General features: G+C 41.8%; 1 pseudogene; it reads right to left on the bottom strand.

Annotated features, from left to right (window-relative positions):
- LOC122703098 overlaps window positions 1–17,496 on the bottom strand; it is an 87,959-nt pseudogene extending 70,463 nt beyond the window's left edge.
- Between the last annotated feature and the right edge of the window lie 511 nt (window positions 17,497–18,007).

The raw sequence follows: 18,007 nt of genomic DNA, 5'->3' as shown, positions 1-18,007 counted from the left end.
TACAAACACTTGTAATGGCTAAAAATATATTTTTTTTAAACACTGAAAATAACAAATATTGGTGAAGTTTTGGAGCAACTGGAGATCTCCTACTAGTGAGAATAAAAAATCATTCACCATCTTTAAAGAACTGTTTGACCCCCATCTGCAAAAGTTAAGCCTACATGGACCCTACGACGAATAACTGTATCTCCAGGTTTTTACCTAGAAGAAATAAAATACATGTCCACAGAAGACTTATAATAGCCTTATTCATAAATAGTCAAAAACTACAACCAGGTCAAAAATTCCTCAGCAAGAATATTGATAAATTCTGGTATATACCTACAATGGAATAGCAACAAAAAGTACAAACTAATACATCAACATGGATGAATTTCAAAAACATTCTGTTGAAAGAGAGAAGTCAACCACAAAATGTACGTGCCTTATATACAGATGAGATCAAAGAACAGGCAACAATAAAATGATGGAAATCAGGACACTGGGAGCTTCTGGATTGGAAAGGAGAAAAAGAGAGTTTTCTGAGGTGAAGATGATATTCTGTATCTTATTTTGGCTACTGGTTATATGGGTATCTACTTTCGCTTTATTGACTAAGCCAAAGCCTTTGACTATGTGGATCACAACAAACTGTGAAAAATTCTTAAAGAGATGGGAATACCAGACCACCTGACTTGCCTCCTGAGGAATCTGTATGCAGGTCAAGAAGCAACAGTTAGAATTGGACATGGAACAACAGACTGGTTCCAAATAGGAAAAGGAGTACGTCAAGGCTCTATATTGTTACCCTCCTTATTTAACTTATATGCAGAGTATATCATGAGAAATGCTGGACTGGAGGAAGCATAAGCTGGAATCAAGAATGCCAGGAGAAATATCAATAACCTCAGATATTCAGATGACACCACCCTTATGGCAGAAAGTGAAGAAGAACTAAAGAGCCTCTTGATGAAAGTTGAAAGAGGAGAGTGAAAAAGTTGGCTTAAAGCTCAACATTCAGAAAACTAAGATCATGGCATCTGGTCCCATCACTTCATGGCAAATAGATGGGAAATTGACAGACTTTATCTTTTTGGGCTCCAAAATCACTGCAGATGGTGACTGCAGCCATGAAATTAAAAGACACTTGCTCCTTGGAAGAAAAGTTATGACCAACCTAGACAGCATATTAAAAAGCAGAGACATTACTTTACCAACAAAGGTCCATTTGGTCAAAGCTATGGTTTTTCCAGTAGTCATGTATGGCTGTGAGAATTGGACTATAAAGAAAACTGAGTGCTAAAGAATTGATGCTTTTGAACTGTGGTGTTGGAGAAGACTCTTGAAAGGCCCTTGGACAGCAAGGAGATCCAACCAATCCATTCTAAAGGAAATCAGTCCTGAATATTCATAGGAAGGACTGAAGCTGAAACTCCAATATTTTGGCCACCTGGTGTCAAGCACTGACTCATATGAAAAGACCCTGATGCTGGGAAAGATTGAAGGCAGAAGGAGAAGGGGATGACAGAGGATGAGATGGTTGGGTGGCATCACTGACTCAATGGACATGAGTCTGAGTAAACAAGGGGAATTGGTGATGGATAGGGAAGCCTGGCATGCTGCAGTCCATGGGGCTGTAAAAGAGTTGGACACAACTGAGTAACTGAACTGAACTGAACTGAACTACATGGGTATATATGAAATGCCAAAATTATTCAAAGGGAACACTTTAGGTCAGTGCATTTTATTTTATGCAAATCATACCTCCAAAATTGAAAGAGGAGAGAAGAGAAGGAGGAAGTAGAGGGGAAGGCAGGGAGTGATGAAAGGAGAGATGGGGAGATGAAGGGAAGGAGGAAGAGCTGAATGAAGGGAGGAAGAAAGGATGGGAGAACAGTGAAAACAGATCATATGCTAATATTTGAATACAAATGTGCCAAATCAATTAAGAATAAACTTTTAAAAATTCACATATTTTGAAAAGTATTGGATTTTTTCAAGGAACAAACATTGTTACACATTTTTCAAGTTAACTCACCACTATATTTCCAAGAAAATTAGCAAACCAACTTTGAAATCTGCTCTCTTCACGTGTGGATAGAGCACAATCCATGGAAACTGAATTTTTTTAATATATGTTGAGGTCTTAAAAATCAGATTGGTGGCTGAATTTTATGCCAAAATGATTATTTCAAGGTTTGTGGTTCTACACAGCAGGGCCTGTGCCCTCTGTCTCAGGTACCCAGTAGACAACAGAGCTTCTCTCTAACCCCAGCAGGATGTAGAAAGTTTCCTCAAGAACATGAATTCAAAAGTCCTGTTAAGAAGTTTCTGGAAACATCCTAGTCTACAAATTAAAATTTCAGCTTTGGCAGGCTCTCCTCTCTCATCCTTTCATCCCTTAAGAAAGAAACACAACAGTGAGGACCCTGTGCTCTTGGAGAGGTTCTGTTTTTGAAAGTAAATACCAGGTTTAATTACTTGGAGGTCATTTATGTTAGCCTCATCATTCATCCTTTGGCAGATAATATAAGAAAATTATGAGATTTGCTTGAAAAGAACTCGTGGATTAGTATATGAAAGCAAGGTGAAGGTGCTCTTCATTCTAACAGAAGTAGCCACTTATTTCTCTATGGTGGTTTTTGTTCTTGTTTTTTAATTTAAATTTCCAGGAAATGACCACTATCATTTAATCTGATAATTAGATCTGGAGATCCAAGCCCTTCTGTTATTTTTCTCTAAATTTGTTTATTCCTTTTTCAATCTCCCAAGAAGATGGAACACGAAACTTTTTTGGGTAATGCTCAAGTTAATATGACACTGCACTGATTTATTTATTTTGGTCTTTTTGGAGAGACAGTGTCAATTAAGAGTCCTGTCCCTCCTTACTTCTTCCCTGGGATGACAGCCAAATTCCAGGGGATTTCTCCAGTGCTTCTCCAGTGCCCAGAAATCATCAGGGAGATGAACTCTCACCCAAGCCCACCCCAGGAACCTGATTGGTGTTCCCTGAGATACAATTTGTCCCATCAGTCTTTGGCTACAGACTGTATCTAGTTTTCAGAGAAGGCATGCCCTCAAATATGCTTTCTGAGCCAGACTCTTCCTGCCTTTGCACTCACTGTCCACGCTACCAGACTGTGATTTTGTCCCTCTCCCAGTTGCTAAATCCCTAGGCCACCAGATCTCTCCCTCAGCTAACTTCTGCCCCTGCTCAGAAGTGAACATAACTGGTTTGGCTATGTTGATTTTCTTTTTCCTTTTTCTTTGAGGATCTTCTTCACTGTGTAAGCCATGTACTCTGATGATGGGTAAAGTAATGTAGTGTAAAAATAGGATAGAGGTTTAAAGCCGGGCTCTCAGAGATACAGTCACTGTGATTACAGGATTTAGTAAGTGAAGATTATTGACTGAAACCAGAAGCACCAAATGTATGACCTTTCAAACTATTTATTCAGACATGTGTTAACCAGATGTGTACAATGTGACAGGCACTATTCTAGAAGCTGGGGCCACACAGCACAATGATAAGACAGATATAATCTCTGCCCTCTGGGAATTCACCAATTGGAAGGGGAGCCAAAGAGTGAACAGGTGATTCCAGGTTTTGCCTTGATTCGGCAAAGAGCACATGATATGGACCTTACTCTTGGGAGAAAGGGGAATACTCAATATTGTTCTCTCCTCCTGGCTTTTTATTAATTAATGACAAAGTATTCTTTATACTCCATACAATATGCCCAGAAGTGCACTAGGCGTTGATATTCTTAGATTTGAAACTCAGAAGGCCAAACTTAGGCTGTAGAAATGGTGATCCTAATTACAATATAAGTACCAATAAGACTTTAATTCAGACATTTGCTAATTGTTATCCCTGCTGCTCAAAAACAAATATAAATGTGCTTTTCTCTCTGCTCAATTGCCCTCAGTTCCGCCTTTCCACTGAGATTTCTCAGCAGCATCTACCTGTGACACTCAGTCAATAAAGAGTTGACAGCAGTGAGAAGTTGGACTAAACTTCTAATCAGTTCGTAGCCAGGCACAGTCAGCCTTCTGGTTCAGACTTAACCAGTGCCCAGACAAGAGTGCGCTACAGATCAAAATGCAGCAACTCCAAAGGTACAGTGACCCCCCACCCCTTTGAGATGATAGTCTGCTTCCTCGGCATAGGGTCAAGGTCATTTTCCCATAGTAAGACCAAGGCAACTCCTTTTCGGTGCTCACGCTCTTCATAGCTGCTGCTGACATCCCATGGTGCCTGCTACAGAGGTCAGGCTGCAACTTTCGATTCACACCATTTGATTAAAAAAACCAGAGATGTGTTGCCCTTGGAAATAGGCTGCAGTAAAAATAGATCAAAATAGCCAGTGTCTCCAGGAAAGCTCAGGTTATTGTCTCTTTATCCAATTTCTTTAAATTTGTGAAGGCAGGAAGAGCTCTGGGTCTCAGAAGAAATTGTACAGCTAAGAGTAAATTTAATAATATAAACTTTTCTTCTGCACAATCATAGTGACTCACAAAAATCTGAACGCACTAAGCATTTAGGGTTGTGACATCCTGGGGAAAAGCAAGAAGTTGGAACTCATATTTATCTTTCCATAATTAGACTTTGCTCTAGCTGTCACAAGGAACAGCGCAGTGCTCTGAGACACCACCGGCATTCAAATTGGGAGCGATGCTAAAAATGAAGGCAGATTCCACTCTCAAGCAAGCGGATCAGTTTGGAGCAATATCCCCAAAGAAGGCATGTCATTCAGAGTGTTGTTTAAACTCAATGGTTTCTTTGGAGTTACTTCCACCTCTCAGGCAAACCCATCAACTTGAAAGAGACACGGGCTGCACATTAAATATCTCCAAAGACCTTTTTGGAAAGAGAGATTAATGTGAGTGGTCATTAAAAGCTGTGTCAGGGCCTGGTAAACACGGGCTCCGTGCAGAGTTTACAGAGCAATCCATCAATCAGCAACTATCCTGGAGGGCCTGTTCCAAAGGCAGTGGGAGCCACAGAAGGTCCTTGACCAGATGACTGGCATATGGAAAAGGCTGTCTGTCTTACGGAGATGATGAGTTGGCAATGAGGGCAGCTGGAGGGGAAAGCCAGTTGGAGGACAGTGTGATGGGTAGGAGTGTTCTGAGGCTAATCCAGGCAGGTGACAGTGGATGTGGACTGTATGACTATCAGAGGCTTTGAAAAGCAGAAAGAACAACCCAATTTCATGTTAAATAGAATACAGGGGCCTGAAAAGGTGAAGGTAGGTCTGAATCCAGACCGCCATGTCCTGGAAATAAAGGAGCCAGTGCAAGGCCCAGTGGTAGAAAAGTTGGGACTTAGATCATTCCCAGGCGAGGGGCGGTGGGGAGATGATGCAGACATACAGGCCATGTCAGAGCAACCTGAAGAATGAGGAGTGTACAGGGGTCTTTGAGAATGAGCTACAGCTGCCTCATTCTCAGTGGTACAGAGACCACACTGTGACTGCTCCACCCCACTCCTGCAGTCCACTCCCCTCACCGCCCACTGAACTGCTCTCCCCTTAGTAACCCCTGGTCTCAAGGCAGCTTCCGCAAGCCTTCTAATTTTTGGCTGCAGGCTCCTGCGTTTCATCTAAGGCAGGGCAGAGGAAGTCAGCTGTGCACAGAACCGTTCCTATCTGCATATCCCAGGCGCTCCCAAGGGAGGACAAACACAAGGTGCTTGGGGAATGTAAACATGTTAATGGGACAGTCATCTGTCAAGGCCACAAGAAGTACCGTGGATCCATGAAGGCACGATTAGCGGCTGAGATGACTGCCCTAGCAGTGTAGCACAGAGACACAGGGACATGGGGATACACAGAAAATAAATCAGGGAGGCAAAGAGCAAACTTTAACCTTTCACTGTGAAGCTCTTTTCCTACAGAGTTAGGCAGAGCAGAATCAAAAGTGTGCTGCAGTTAATTTGGGGTTGCTGCTAGGATCCGTCTTATCCTCTGCACTGTATAACGTTATCTGTCATTATGCTTATTCTGTCCATGTCAAGTCATTGCTGTTGTTTAATCTAACAAATGTCTATCAAGTGCTCTGTTACATAGGACCCTGCGGGGTGATCAGTGGGGCCCAGTAAGGGTGGAGGATGGATGAAGGGAAGCAGGAAGGGCGGAGTAAAGGAGGAGGCAGGGTGCTAAGGAGGGAAGGTTGGTTCAAGGTTCCTGGCTGAGTCCTTAATGTCAGGGTTTGAAAGAGTTCAATTCTCAAAGTCCGTCATGGCAATCAAATGGACAATCGAGAAACAGGTGATAATTGGAGATGGGAGAACAAGCTAGATGAAGTTCCGCTGGAAAAGAGCGCAGAATCAAGAAGACAGAATCAAGCAGATCCTCAGAGATGAGAGTGGGGATCACAGGTAACAAAGCCCTCTCATGCAGGAAAGGGGAATGAACCAGGGCAGACAATAACCCTGGGCCTTCCTGTCAGCTCATAAAGGACCTCAACAAGGCCTCCAGGGCCTCAGTCTTCCCAAACGTCCAAGAAGCAGAGGTGAGCTACATACTTCCTGTCACTCCAGGCTAGCCCTGCCTTTTATCACTCTGTTTTGCAAGAAAGCAGAGCTCCGCTCTTCCTGACACCATTCCTACTGACATTCATTCTCTGCTCCCAAAGGACACTTTTCATTTCATCTTTGCCATAAAGGTTTTTTTTTTTTTTTCTGATACATGAAAATGTGACGATTCTCCATCTACTCCAAGTCCTACCTGATCTTGTCCATAAGTGAAATCATAAATTAAATCCACCCTAGAACTCGCCTCCACTGCCCTTCAAAAAGATTCATTGCTAGAGCGAGTGGTCTGCAAACCTTCTCAGTGGTCCCTGGGGAAGGGGAGGTAGAGGACGCGCAGCAAGGGCCGATTCCTCAGGTGAAAGCCAGAGCATCTTAAGTCAGATACAACCTCCCCTGGCAACATGTCCTTCCTGAATTGGCTTGCACACATTAGGAGAGAGCACATCTTCCTTACGTTACTTCATCATGAGCCTGACAACAGAAACCTGAGAACCAAAACAATACAACTGAGTGATCAAGAGCCCTCTATCACTCTCTCGAGGCCCTTGGGTGGGGGCTCAATCCTCCTCTAGTCCAGGGGCCCCCAACCTCCAGAATCTAATGTCAAATGATGTGAGATGGAACTGATACAATAATAATTGAAATACAGTTCACAGTAAAGGTGATGTGTTTGAATCATCCCCAAACCACCCCTGCAACCCAGTCCATAGAAAAACTGTCTTCTAGGAAACCAGTCCTTGGTGCCAAAAAGGTTGGGAACTGCTGCTCTCAGCTACCTTTAGGTACTTCTACCACTTAACCTCGTTAGTCAAATGCAGTTACTTCTCTGTGAAATATTCCAAGGACAAAGACCACGTCCAAATCGCCTCTGTACTGCCAGGGCCTAGCGCAGTATGTGGCACTGGGTAGGTACCCAATAAATACATGCATAGGCACCCAGTGAACAAGCAAATGAATAAACACAGCAAGTGGGTAATGTCCTAGTTTAACAGGTCACCAATGGCTACTTTAGAAATTCAACAACATGTGCTATTGGATTGTTCTCTGCCAAAGAACTCATCTGTGTGCTTCACAATTATTTCTAAATGGTGTGTGTGTGATAGTGAGCCTCACAGCATGCCAGATTGTGGGCTGTCAACTCAGTTAATTCACACAACAACCCTGTAGACACTATCATTATCTTCTTTTTACAGAGGAGGTAACAGACACTAGGGGAGGACTATAAACTGCTCACGGTTATGTCCTGAGGCTGATTTTGAAAATCCAGAGCCATCCAACTGCATCCTGTGTTCTACACCACTACGATATACGCCTCTCCAAAGGCAGCTTATAGAACAGGTCAATGTCCCAGCATGTGCTACCTCACAGACGACTTTATGTTGATGAATCAGAGTCATCAATCAAAAGGTCACCAAGCCAGCATATTGTCCAAAGTCTTCCAATGACTTGCTAGGTGACCAGGATAAAATGCTTATTTTTTGAACCTCAGGCTCTTTGTTGGCAAATAACATGTATTAAACTCTGAAATCTCTTCCCAAAATATACCATGACTCTAATAGGCTATGTGTTTTAACACAGTTTTTCCCCCTCTATCAGCTTTTTCTCACCGTCCACATTTCCTGTCACCATTCCCTGCAAATGCAGACATGCTTTTCAGTTTCAAAAAAGAAGACAACAGTAAAAAACTTTGGGCTAAGTGGAGTATGAAAATGAACAGAAGAGGATTGTTAACTGAGTTTGACGTTGGAGGTGACATTGCTAATTTTCTACTGCCTCTTCTGTCTTTATGAAATGCACAGAATGACAGAATATCTGTCAAGGAGTGGCAGAATTCCCTGTCTTATCACAGATCTGTGCAAATTTAAAAGCTATGCAGAAGGTCAGTGAAAAAGAGGAAAAAGGAAGGGTAATGTATACTAGGTAATAATTGGAGCCAAAAGAGAAGTTTCAGTGAGTTTCTATGGTATAAAAGAAAGGAATCAGAAATATGAAATAAATATTCATTTAGAAAACAAGATGCCACCTGACCCTCTGGCTTATAGGATTTTGCAAAATAATAGTAAATCAGTGAGTAAGTTGGGATTTACTTACGCAATTCAGTTGATTGGCTACTACCATCAGTCTTTTCCTGAATTCAAAGTGCTGGGTGATTCCAGAAAGGATGTAGGAGAAGCATCAGCTGTATCCTGCCCTTTGGAAGCTCACAATCTCATTGGTAAAATTGCATGAAGACATGAAATAAACAAAAATTTCATAAAGTACAAATGCAGTATTCCTGGACCCAGCACTGGACCCAACAAAACGTAAATATTCAAACAAGTGTTGAATGGCGTTGAATCCAAATGGAAACTAGTGCAGTACCAGTCCCCAGTGGGGGAGATTAGAGGATAACCTGGTCCCAAAGGATTTCACAGAGACGATCAAGTCACCAGGACTTTCAAGGGTGGTTAGGATTACAGATCAGATGATCTTTAACATATTTAGACAAATATCTCTTAGGATTTTTGGCTTCTTTAAAACCATAGTCAATAAAGTTTAGAAATGTCCATCTCTCACTTGACATCCAAACTGTACCTAACTTAGGACAGTTCAAGTGCAAAATACTGAGAGCATCATTCATCTATGAGAGTTGGGGGGCAAGATATATAGGCAGATTTCCAAGTCATCTTTCAGTTAGAAAGCCTTTAATACAGATTCTTTGTAGATGCTCACTAAATAGTTGCTCCTGAATGAATGAATGGATGAATTATTTCTTTCAAAACAGTATACTACAGAGAGTTACACAGCAGCTGATAGACAAGGCGGGAGCCAGTATATATAGCTCCTTGGGATGACCCCTCCCACCTGTGACCTTCCACTGCAGCACAGGTCAAGCCAGAACTCCCTGTTCAGCAGTGACGCCCACCCCTTCTAGGTGATGGAGCCCCTTCTATGAAATACACAGATCAACCCTCAGCGGCAAGTCTGATTTCTTGCAGTTTTCAGCAGGGTGAGATCAGTAAGCCATTGACATTAGCTGTGGAGTGGCCTCCTAAACATTCCCTTTATTCTATCTGCATCAGTTACTGTATTTGTGAAATGGGAATAACAGAGCTGTTGGAAGAAACAATTATTAAAAGTGATTATGAAGAACTCTGCAATATAAAGTGCTTGTTAAAATTGAGAAGTACTCGATGTACCCTTCACAATTCCCCCCAGACTATGAAAACCCCATTTGTAGAAATATCATAAGCTTGCCTAGACGGCAAGTATTTTGAAGCGTATGCTTCGCCATTTAAATCTGTCATCTTGTGAAGAAGCTCATTATTTCAGAAATATGAGCATTTTAAAGATGCTGCTGCAGTTCTCAATCACAAGTTTTCATTGCTTTTATTTAAAATAAGCCACCTTGAAATCTGTCTCCAAATCCACATCTTTGCATACAGGTCTTAACCAGCAGTTATGTGTGTGCACGTGTGTGTACATTTGAAATATGATGTCTAAGAGATGTCTCCTTTAATTATCCCTGTTAGAATGGTCCCTCTCTTTTAGAATTCCCATTTGGTTGAACAATAAGTGGGAGAATTCATTTTCTCTTGTACACCTCATTGAAAGGAGCTTTAGTGAGAAGTTAACTTAGCTAATTTGTTTGCTTTGCATAATTATTATAATCACCTACTAAGTACTACCAGTGAATAAGCACTAATATCCTACAAGAACATCACATGCACTTTCCATAAATTATTTTAGTCCAAGGAATGTATTTTTGCTTTCTTCTCTATCACAGGGAAACAAAGAGATTGAGAGAAAGGGAAGTTCAGTTAAATCCCTGAGTATAAATAAACTCAAATTTCCCTGTGAGAGGGTGATAGGGAGTAGGAGGGTTAGAGATGGCAACCCAAAGGAAACTATAATTCAAAAATATGCATGCAGTCCAATGTTCATGCACCTCTACTTGGAAGTAATAACAGATGAATGGATAAAGATATGGTGTGTATGTGTGTGTGTACACACACACAATGGAATATTACTCAGGCCTAAATTATGAAATAATGCCATTGCAGAACAGGGATAGACCTACAGATTATCATACTAACTAAGCCAGACAGAGAAAGACAAATATCATATGATATTTCTTATATATAGAATCTAAAACAAAACTATGAATTTATTTATAAAATAGAGATTCATAGATATAGAAAACAAATTTATAGTTACTGAAGAGGAAAAGGAGGGAGGGATAAATTAGGAGAATGTGACTAAGAGATACCCACTAATATATATAAAATAGATAAACAACAAAGACCTACTGTATAGCATAGGGAACTATACTGAATATTTTATAATAATCTGTAAGTGAATAATATACTCAGCTATATCTATATGCAACTTAATCACTGAGCTGTATAACTGAAACTACCAAGATACTGTAAATCAACTATACTTCAATTTAAAGAATGAATGAATGAATGAATAAAAAGAGACTGAATATGGTAGAGAAGGCAGTGCTATCCAACAGTTAACAGTTCAGGCTCTGGAATCAGATTTCCTGGATATGACACTTGACTTTAAAACTTATCAAGGAGATTTAGGAATGTTACTTACTTTCCCTGACTCCTAGTTTAGTTCGTATTCCAAATTTACACAGTGAGTATCAAAAGTGATAATAGGTATGGAGTACCTATTATAGTATTTCTTGACTCAAAAATGGTTAGCCACTATGAATGGCACATATTTGGAGGGACTCCTGGAAACAGGCACAAAGACCCCTTCTCAGCAGGGAACTACAAAAAGAGCATTAAGTCATGCCCAGCCACCTGTGCCAAACTCTGTCCATCTTCACACTCCCATGAAAGGTAGTAGGAGAGACCTCATAGTCAGCAAACCTGGTTTTCGTTTCCAGCTCTGCTACATGCACTATGTACCTACTGCAGTCCAGACACCACGCCAGTTGCCTTACACTGAGATTTAATCCTGTGAATGTAAAAAGGGAAAATAGTAACCCTTACCACAGATTTGTTGTAGGAAAATCAATGGCGAGAAGGCATGTGAAAGTACTTTGCACGCCAAGAAAAACCAATATCTGTAGACCTTGGGGTATTCATGCTAAATACAAACGGTTGTGTCTCCTTTATTACATAATGGATGCACTTTCAGGCAATCCACATCTGCACTTGACAACAAAGTACAAGTTTTTAAAATCAATGTTCCTAAGAGCATACAGTACAAGCCATTTTCTCCAAGGGCAGAGTGGACACATGGTGTGTGGACCCTTTCCCCCCCAAGCCCCTGCCTGCTGCTTCCCTGCCGAGGTCTGACGTGAGGAAGCGAGACCTCAGGAGACCCTGTCCTTGCTTGTGCCAGCACAACAGAAGGTGTCAGGATGACACACGAGCTGTGGCGGGGGGTGAAAATGGAATGTAAAAGAGCAAAGGCATGGGCATTTCAGAATATTCATCCTCAGTGGCACTGTTGCCATTCACTGATCTCATGCAGTGTCCTCTCAGTGGCTACCCCCGGCTCTCCCAGAGATGTGTGTTCCATACTATGCAGGAGGAAAGGGCCAGTCCACCATTCTATTCAAACAATATTTATGAAGTACTTTCCATGTGCAAGGGACTACGCAAGACACCAGGGATAGGCCTATGAGCAAAACCAAAAGAGGTCTTGACTTTTACTCATTTATTTATTTAGCACAGATGTCCTGACAACCACCTCTGTGTTGGATGATGTTCTAGGTGTTCAGAGAAGAGAACACAGTCTCTGCTCCCAAGTTGGAGACTGCACTTCAGTGGGAGAAATAGATTGCAGACTGATTGCATCATTATTCATTACAATTATGCTACAAAAAAAAAACAGCAGAGGATGCCATGAGAGAATTTTACAGGTGATCTGTCCTGGAATGAAAAGGCAGGGAAAGCTGCTTAGAGAAAATGAAGTTTCATCTGAGATCCGAAGTCTGAATAGTGGACAGCTGAGCAAAAGAATGGTAGAGGAAGAAAACTTTCAGGAACTAAAAATAGGTGCAAAGTCCATCTGAATTTTCCAAGAACTATAAGAAGGTCAGGGTGACAGAAGTGTGGAGAATGAAGGGCAGAGAGATGAGGTGTAAAGCTGGAATTATAATGCAGGGCTTAATTTTTCAGCCTATCTGAGGGATTTTGAAATAGATGCCATGGAAATGGGAAACATCTAAGGGTTTAATAAGGTAACTGATATAATAAAACTTGTGATTTAAAAGATTACTCCATATATACTATGTGGAATGGGTTGGTAGGTAAAATACCAGATGTGGGTGAGTACATGGAGAGTTATTACAATAGGCCCAGCTAGACACTGTTGGATATGACAGGACAGTGGCTGTCAGTATAGGGACAGGGGAGAAGTGGTGATGTCTGAGAGATGTTTAAGTGTTAGATTTTCTTGGCTTCTTTTCTGAACTATTGCATTAAAAAGATAATGATGTCAAGGGAGACAACACATCTGGTTTGCACACCTTGGTGCATGGTGACATACCATTCACTGAAATAAGGAATTATGAAAGATATTTAGTGATTGGAAATGACGAGTGTACTGCTTTTGGAAGATGTTTAGGTATTTCTGGACTTCCAAGTAGAGATGTACAAGAGGCAACCTGGAGCTCAGAGGTGAAGAAAGCAGGAAATTGGGACTTAGGGTTGTTACAGCTTGAATTGTGTCCTCCCAAAGGTACATGGAATCCTAAGCCCCAGTGCCCCAGATCATGACAATATTGGGAAGGGGCATCATGGCAGACTCGACTAGGAGGTCATGCTGGAGTGGGTGACCTCCTAGTCTAATGTTGAGAGAGTCAATTCCTAGGTACATTGTTAAGAAGTCCAGGGTCCCTAAGGAAGAGAAAGGAGTCTGGGGCTCTCAAGGAAAAAAGTACAAATTTTTTTTCTACATTGCTTTGTCTTAGTCAATATAACAATGTACCTGGCTCAAGGACATGCTTCTCCTTAAAGAGGGTTTTCTGACTAATCTTGTTATGGGCCACAGCAGTGGTCACAGGACTGGGAAAGGTCAGTTTTCATTCCAATCCCAAAGAAAGGCAATGCCAAACAATGCTCAAACTACTGAACAACTGCACTCATCTCACACGCTAGTAAAGTAATGCTCAAAATTCTCCAAGTCAGGCTTCAATAGTACATGAACTGTGAACTTCCAGATGTTCAAGCTGGATTTAGAAAAGGCAGAGGAACCAGAGATCACATTGCCAACATCCAATGGATCACTGAAAAAGCAAAAGAGTTTCAGAAAAACATCTACTTCTGCTTTACTGACTATGCCAAAGCCTTTGACTGTGTGGATAACAGCACACTGCAGAAAATTCTTCCAGAGATGGGAATATCAGACCACTTGACCTGCCTACTGAGAAATCTGTATGCAATTCAGGAAGCAACAGTTAGAACTGGACATGGAACAACAGACTGGTTCCAAATCGGGAAAGGAGTACATCAAGGCTATATATTGTCACCCTGTTTATTTAACTTATATGCAGAGTACATCATGAGAATCGCTGGACTGGAGGAAGCACAAGCTGAAATTCAAGCTTGCTGGCAGAAATATCAATAACCTCAGATATGCAGATAACACAACCCTTATGGCAGAAAGCAAAGAGGAACTAAAGAGCCTCTTGATGAAACTGAAAGAGGAGAGTGGATAAGCTGGCTTAAAACTCAACATTCAATCAAAACCACAATGAGGTACCATTACACGCCAGTCAGGATGGCTGCTATCCAAAAGTCTACAAGCAATAAATGCTGGAGAGGGTGTGGAGAAAAGGGAACCCTCTTACACTGTTGGTGGGAATGCAAACCAGTACAGCCGCTATGGAAAACAGTGTGGAGATCTCTTAAAAAACTGGAAATAGAACTGCCATATGACCCAGCAATCCCACTTCTGGGCATACACACTGAGGAAACCAGATCTGAAAGAGACACGTGCACCCCAGTGTTCATCGCAGCACTGTTTATAATAGCCAGGACATGGAAGCAACCTAGATGCCCATCAGCAGACGAATGGATAAGGAAGCTGTGGTACATATACACCATGGAATATTACTCAGCCATTAAAAAGAATTCATTTGAACCAGTCCTAATGAGATGGATGAAACTGGAGCCCCTTATACAGAGTGAAGTAAGCCAGAAAGATAAAGAACATTACAGCATACTAACACATATATATGGAATTTAGAAAGATGGTAACGATAACCCTATATGCAAAACAGAAAAAGAGACACAGAAATACAGAACAGACTTTTGAACTTTGTGGGAGAATGTGAGGGTGGGATATTTCAAAAGAACAGCATGTATACTATCTATGGTGAAACAGATCACCAGCCCAGGTGGGATGCATGAGACAAGTGCTCGGGCCTGGTGCACTGGGAAGACCCAGAGGAATCAGGTGGAGAGGGAGGTGGGAGGGGGGATCGGGATGGGGAATACGTGTAAATCTATGGCTGACTCATATCAATGTATGACAAAACCCACTGAAATGCTGTGAAGTAATTAGCCTCCAACTAATAAAAAAAAAAAAAAACTCAACATTCAAAAAACTAAGATCATGACATCCGTTCCGATCACTTCATGGGAAATAGATGGGGAAACAATGGAAACAGTGACAGACTTTATTTTGGGGGGCTCCAAAATCACTGCACATGGTGACTGCAGCCATGAAATTAAAAGATGCTTGCTCCTTGGAAGAAAAGTTATGACCAACCTAGATAGCTTATTAAAAAGCAGAGACATTACTTTGGCAACAAAGGTCCGTCCAGTCAAAGCCATGGTTTTCCCAGTAGTCATGTATGGACGTGAGAGTTGGACTATAAAGAAAGCTGAGCACCAAAGAACTGATGCTTTTGAACTGTAGTATTGGAGAAGACTCTTGAGAGTCCCTTGGGCTGCAAGGAGATCCAACCAGTCCATCCTAAAGGAGATCAGTCCCGAATATTCATTGGAAGGACTGAAGCTGAAACTGAAACTCCAATACTTTGGCTACCTGATGTGCAGAGCTGACTCATTTGAAAAGACCCTGATGCTGGGAAAGATTGAAAGTGGGAGCGGAAGGGGATGACAGAGGATGAGATGGTTGAATGGCATCACCGACTAGATGGACATGAGTTTTAGTAAACTCCAGGAGTTTGTGATGGACAGGGAGGTCTGGCTTGCTTCTGTCTATGGGGTCACAAGGAGTCGGACACAACTGAGCAATTGAACTGAACTGAAATGAACTGGTAAGATCTTTCTATTTTAATATTCTAATTTTTCTAATATTTCTATCTTAATTTATCTAATTTTTCTAATATTTCTATCTTAATATTCTAATCTTATTAATTTAAGATGTATGTTGTGGGAGTGGGTCTGGTTAAAGTATATAATGCCTTGATAAGACTAGTGAGTGGGGGCACTCTCCACGCCCCTTCTGATGTCTGTGTCAGAAGCTTTCTCTGTCCCTTTTTCACTTTAATAAAACTCTGCTACACAAAGGCTCTTGAGTGATCAAGACTGGTCCCCAATCCCGAAGCTAAATCTTCTTCAGAGATCACAGATCCAACATCGTTCACCATAAGCTATCAATGTGACCATGTCCTTATAAAAAGAAGAAAAAGACAGACACACCCAGGGTGTAATGGTGGAGCAGACATGAAAGTGTTCCAGCTGCAAAGATGGAAATGTAGTCCTGAAAGGCCTAAGGGGCCATGACAAAGAGCTTGGCTTTTATTTTCTAGCCCTGTGCTCTTAAAATTTGAGTACTTATTCAGGTTAGTCTGCCAAAACAAAATACCACAGAGTGGGTGCTTAAATGACAGGAATTTATTCCTCATGGTTCTGGAGACTGGGGCGTCTGACAATAAGGTGTCAACTGCTATGGTTCCCCAATGAGGCCTCTCTCGCTGGCTTGCAGATGACAATCTTCTCACTGTGTCTTCACATGGTGGAGAAAGAGAGAGGTCTGAGCAACCTTCCTCTTCTTATAAGGACACTAACCCCATTGTGGGGGCCTTACCTTCACAATCCCATCTAAATCTACTTGTCTCCCAAAGGCTGCACTTCCAAATACCATAGCATTGAGGGTTAGGACTTCATTTAACATATGAATTTGGAGGGAACACAAGCATGAAGTCCATAACAAGTGCATATACAAATCACCTGGGAATCTTGTTAAAACATACATTCTGATCCAGTAGGTCTAGGGTAAGGCCCAAGACTCTACATTTAAGCTCCTAGGAGACACCAAAGCTGCTGGTCCAAGGACCATTCTCTGAATCAAAAAATTCAGGACTATGGCTGTGAGGAGATGGTACAAGCAGATTCAAATGTCCTCTTTTTTTTTTTTAAATCTTCTCTATGGAAAAATTTTAAGCACACAGAAACCCAGAGAGGATAATGTAATTGAAAAGCTCATAATTTAAATCTTGCCATCTTTACTTCATCTGTATGTTTGCTATAATACTTTATAGACATCATGATATTTTAGCACTAAATACTCAGCATGTATCTTCTAAAATAAGGACAGAACCACAGTATCATTGTCACCGCTAACAAAATTAACAATAATTGCTAAATATCATCAAATAGCACAGTTGGATTTGTGCTTTAGGAAGGAAATTCTGGTGACTCTGTGAAAAGTGATATTTCCCCCCTATTTTTAATGAGAAGTATGGAAGAGTATAAATACGAATGTGTAGGAAAGTGTGTGTATGCACCCGTCTATACATATGTTCACGCATGCACAGATGTGTTATCTGTGCCAGCGAGCGTTTGCGCTTGCACCGCTTAAGCATACAGAGGAGACCTCCTTACACCAGTGACTTGCCCGCCTGCCCGGTTCTCAGGAGGCAGCTGCTTGTTCAGTGGAGTCAGCTGCCTGGGAAGAGCTGGCTGCTGCTCTTTGACATGGCGGGGGGCTAAGTCATGTCTGGAACCCCCAGCGGTCCTCCGCCAGATGTCACAACTTCTGTGCGCCCAGCGCATCCTAACCTCAGCAGGAAAGGAAATATGACAAGAGATACAAATGTACCAAATACATGAGGATCTGAAAATCAAGGAAACATCTGGAACCCAGTGAGTTCATGCTGAGCAGGCCATTTTCTTGAGACTCAGGTGTTGGAAGGGGTTCTGCAGGTGAGTGACGTGGGTGAGACTGGTCTCAGGCTGCCCTCCTTCCTCACAAGCTCTGTGAAAGCCCCAGGGTCCACAGACAGAAGACCTCTCAGTGAGGGGCTCTGTGTGCCTCTATCCAGAGAGACCCCTTGAAGGGGAGACTGGTGTACCTTTCTTATTCCCATGTCTCCCCCAGGCTGCTTAACAGAGTCACAGCCAATAGGACTGAGACATTGCAGAGAAGAGAAATTCACTGGAAATGATCAGCAGTTGAAAGTGAATAGATCGAGCACATCCAACAAGTACTGGCTTTCCCCACGAGTGCCCAAAAGATAACTTCTTGTCTTCTCAGAAATTGTCAGAAGTGGCCACAGTTCCAGAG

The sequence above is a fragment of the Cervus elaphus genome, chromosome 11 (assembly GCF_910594005.1).
Source record: "Cervus elaphus chromosome 11, mCerEla1.1, whole genome shotgun sequence".
Lineage (NCBI taxonomy): Eukaryota > Metazoa > Chordata > Mammalia > Artiodactyla > Cervidae > Cervus > Cervus elaphus.
Note: the sequence above shows the minus strand (reverse complement) of the source record. Positions and strands in the feature narration are given on the sequence as shown.